This window comes from Condylura cristata, unplaced genomic scaffold (genome assembly GCF_000260355.1).
Source record: "Condylura cristata isolate star-nosed mole 26May11 unplaced genomic scaffold, ConCri1.0 scaffold00003, whole genome shotgun sequence".
Taxonomy (NCBI): Eukaryota; Metazoa; Chordata; class Mammalia; order Eulipotyphla; family Talpidae; genus Condylura; species Condylura cristata.
In genome coordinates, this window is record NW_004567104.1 from 71,017,861 (window position 1) to 71,022,787 (window position 4,927).

General features: G+C 36.0%; 1 protein-coding gene across 1 annotated transcript in view; it reads right to left on the reverse strand.

Annotated features, from left to right (window-relative positions):
- The window catches only part of LOC101626919 (keratin-associated protein 6-2-like), an 11,421-nt gene that overhangs the window by 6,149 nt on the left and 345 nt on the right, over positions 1-4,927 (reverse strand). The gene's annotated exons all lie outside the window — the stretch shown is intronic.

Here is a 4,927-nt window from a genome sequence, read left to right on the forward strand (position 1 = left end):
CAGCCATAGCCTGAGCCATAGCCACAGCCATAGCGGGAGCCATAGCCACAGCCGTAGCTGCCATAGGAGTTTCCAAAGTAGTTGCAACACATGGTGTCAGGAGGTGAAGTTTCAGTTAACTCTAGGAAGATAGTTCTGAGGTGGAGTATCAACTACTCTTGTAGGACACTTATATACTTCCAGGAATAGGTGTGTCCTACATCACATGGGCTCTGTTCTCATTTGACAACTATTTGCTAAAGTGAACTCATTCTCTGTACAGGAATCTTGTCAGGATGTCATATTATTTACTGGAATACTTGGAATTTTCTAATGGTTATTTCAAACAAGCTGCTAAACACCCAAGCTTATATAACAATAATTTTACTTCCACATTTTTTTTCTTAGCTATGGTGTAACAACAAATAGGTTTGGCGTATATATGTGTGTGTTTACTGTTTTGTTCTTTGATTTCCTTATAATGCATCTATCAATATTGAGCACAAGGTTCTACTGATTGCTATTAATATCTTCCCCTTCCACATCATCAATATAGCCTTCATTAACAACTGTAAAGGAGTTTGCATAGCTAAGACAAGGAATTGTATACTTTACCAGGCTACATTTAGTCCCTGAAATAACCTCTTTTCAAATTAAGCTAGTCTATATTACCCTTTTCTATCAGTTTATGACATCTTATCATCTTTAGTGCAATATTACTAGTGAACACTGAATAAGTGTAATCAATGACATACTATAGCAATAAATTAAAATTTTCTAGTATTTCAAATTTGAGAGAAAAAAAATGCCTTTTTTTAAGAATGGCTGTGTTCATGTCCAAGTTTTCAAAGCAAGTGTCCTTATAAGGTTTCTCACATATGTAGTTATGATATCTATTAAAATATTATCAATCAAAAATAGTATGTGCACATTTGTAATATTTTATTCTCACTGATTATCAAACAAAAGCATTCAAATAACAGCATTTAACCATATTACTTTTGCTGGATACTTTACAATCATGAGATTATAGTTTACTGTTCAATGGTATTTATTATTTGTCCCTACATTTATTTTGCAAATTTTAAAAACTACTTTTAATGTTGCCCATTGCTTTATAGCACTGTAACTGATTTAGAATAAGGTGAACACCTCTACAAACTTAAGCTACTCTATCATACCTACCACCAAAGTCCCAGTAATTTGCAATATGTAGCTTTTATTCTCCTATCTTCCAATTCTGCAACCAGATTTCTCATTTGCTTCATTGCTTATTTTTCCCTTTTCTCTGCTTTGTTTATATATTATACACCACATATGAGAAAATGTCCCGTATTTGTCTTTCCTACTTATTTTGCTTATTTTACAATTAAGTAAGTGTTAACATTTTAATACAAGAAAAACATCAGGCTAAGTGAATATAGGTATTTGAAAACTTATTATTTGGGAAACTGCTTCAGTTTGGATACAAGAAAGAGGAAATGTAAAAAAAAAGAGAGAGAGATAGTAACTTCTAATGTGACAGAATCTGTGCTTCACTCTGTGTAGTTCCTGCATGATTCCTACAGACTCCAAGATATTTTTAATGCACTTAATCTGATTTAACAGTTGCAGAAACTCAAGTTTATAAACTTGGGAACATTTTCCCTAGTCAAATAATTAGTTAATGGTGCCGACAAACGTGATCATGAAAATCTGTTTCTCCTACAAAGCCAGTGAAACTGGGAAAGGAATGTTCTGAACCTACTGCCTCTCGTCTTCCTAACGCTATCAACGTATGCTCTGTGAGGAGTGATGGGCTCCTTCATGAGTTTGCACTTTAATCTCATCATGGGATAAGCTTTCCTGTATTGAGTGTTGCAGGGGAGAAACTGCAGGGGGAGCAGTCCTGCCTGTTATTTTGTCTGCTCCCTGCGGGAAAGTAGTTTAGCACATTCTGACTCTTAGTGATGTGTCATCGGTGATGTTGAAGTCTCAAGAATATTGTTTGTCCACCTCTGTTGAAAAGAGCACCTTGAAGTTTTCTCACCCGTGAGTATCATAGCCCAGAAAGCTACCCAGACCCTTAGATTCCCTCACAGGCTTTCCTCCTGCAAAGAGCTGCCTGTGCCCCTGAGATTCCCACATCCTTTATCTCTACCCTCTGTATTACAGAGGGTGTCACCCTGGGTTACAGGATACAAAACATTCTAGCCTACCAGGGAGTTAAGTTTTGGCTCTTGAGGAGGTCGGAAATGCCCCTTCCATGTTTTGCCTCTCTTGAGTATTGTTCCACAACCTGACAAGCATATAGCATTTTCACACCCTATAATCAACTTTTAATTATAGTTTAAAGTTTAATTTTAATAGCAAATGTTCCCTTTTAACCTAATGTGAGATTCCTACAGACTGACTGGGACACAGACTGAGGCTGAGAGCTTGAATATTATGAGGCATCTGTGTATGTATGGCAGTTAAACTCAATGATAGATAAGATTTACTACTGTGTAAATGAAATGGAAAAAAATGAAAATAATCAATAAGAGTATCATACTTCAATCATAGGAGTATTAATACTTAATGAAAAGCAAAGTAAGATTTGTCAATAGAAAATACATCATGGATCAGTTTGTTCATTTTGGAAAATAGAAGAAAACAAGCTAAAAAAAGGTAGGTCAGCCTCAAAATACTACCAACAGATTTGCCATACGATCCAGCAATTCTGGTCCTACGTAACTACCTGAAAGGTACAAAGACACTAATTTGAAGGGTATGTCCATGCCTATGTTCACTGTGGCACTATTTACGTTAGTCATATTATGGAAAGGACCCAAGAGCCCAAGTACCGATGAGTGGATAAAGGGGTGGTATAGCTAATCAATGGCTACTACTCAGCTATAAAGGATGATGAAATCCATGCATGTACAGCAACGTGGCTAGAACTGATTGGGTGATAGTATATCATGCTCTTTGTAGGAGAGTATTAGTTTAGATTTGGGACCACAACTATTAAAATAACTTGACTAATAACTTTGACTGCCAATTATTATTGATTCACTCATTGCTGCCTCATATAGAAACTCTGCACCAATCTATGTTATACATCTTATGAATACAAATAACATTTTTTTTCCACTAAGGAACATTAATTTACAGCACTACAAGGCTAAGCAAGTATGGTTGATAGTGCCTCTCACCTTCCCACTTTTATTCCAGAATGTTCTGTTGCTTCTACTATTTGGTTGGTGTCAATATTTTCTCACCTCAGCTGCCATGCAAATATGATCTCCATGTCTCCTAAATCAACCACGTGTCTTATTACATAACTAAAGAACAGTGAAGCAACCTGTTACAAATTTCCAAATTAATAAAAATAACAGTTCAGAAATTATTTTCCCACAGTCTTCGGTGATGTAAGTACATTCAACTAGGATCTCACTGCCACTATTGCAACTCTTCACCAGGATATCAGCAAAATACCCTTGTCATGACTTGTGTAGTATGATGTAGCAAATATGATATGACTACTGCATGAATAGAATTAATGTTAAAAGTTCAACGTTTATTAAAATTAACATTTTTCCATCTCACATTTAATGGGCCAAACCTTAAATATTTACCACTTGCCACGAGTCCATGTGCAGAAACAAAAATAGTCCCAGCTATGTATTTTCAACTCATAGTCCCTTTTCACATCAACCTCCAGAGGTCTCAGTTTGTGCCCAAGCAATAATTTTCTAGATTTGGGTGAGAATAGAAGGATCTATTCATCTACAATGAATGGATTCATTGTACCTCTCTCCCTGAAATTATAAATTTACTCTAAAATACCCTTAGTAGATGATGATCCTGACAGGGTACAGAGACATCTGATGGAAGAGCACCCAGTGCAGAAGACACTTCTTTTAAGTTGTGTTCAGATGTCACTCTGTTCCTTTGTTTTGTTTAACTATATTACAAATACGATTCAGATCATTTGATAGTAGTCTTTCCCTTTCTGACTTGTTTCACTTGACACAATCACCACCAGTTCTATTCATATTGATACAGAAGGAAAATTTTCATATTTATAACCACTAACTGCCATTCAAAGATGCATATGTGTTACATTTTCTTAACAAACTATCAGATGTTGGGTACATAGGTTGTTTTCCAAACTTGGCTGATTTAAATCGTGCTGCAATGAACCTAAGTATGTAGTTGAACTTCCCTATTTGTTTTTCCTTGGCTTTTACACGACTCTTCTAACCAACTGTTTCACCATTACAATTCCCCAAACCGATTACCTGGAGACATTTTTCTGTGTTTGTGTTTCCCTCGTTGATGAGTGTGTACTTAGAGAAAGAAATACATATACCCAGATAAAAAAAAATGCAAAAGTTTAGAAATAAAGGTTCCCTTTCAATGAATTAAGAACTCTAGACTCAACCAGTGACAACCCATTTATTCAGGATGACATATTCATGTCAAATACCCTTCAGTAAGTCAAGGGTGAAAAGCAATGAGAATGGAAACAAGACACACATGGGATGACACTGAGATTAGCTCTAGCCATCTCCCAGAAGGTTCACAGAGAAAGAAGACAAAATGTACGTAAATGGTCATGTCTAACACAACAGACATACAAAATTGCTAGGAGCAAAGAATCGGGTTTATTTGGAAATGATCACAATATAGAAATATGCGTACTTCAGAAATTAGAGGGTAAAACTTGGTCTGTGACTTAAACTATGTATTCTGCTATCTGAGAAGATCCTATAGTAACTTAGATTTCCTCAGCATCAAGATGAACTGCCAAGAAAAGAGTGAATCTTCTTCAGGTCCTGAATATTCTCTCTTCAGGGGATTCAGTAGTGATCATGAGTCAGTGAAGAAGAAATGCCTTGGAGTGATCATTTTGGAAGAAATTCTGCATTATGGTGATGTTTAGCAGCAAGAAGAATAGCATTTTCTGTAGACAACTGGCCGG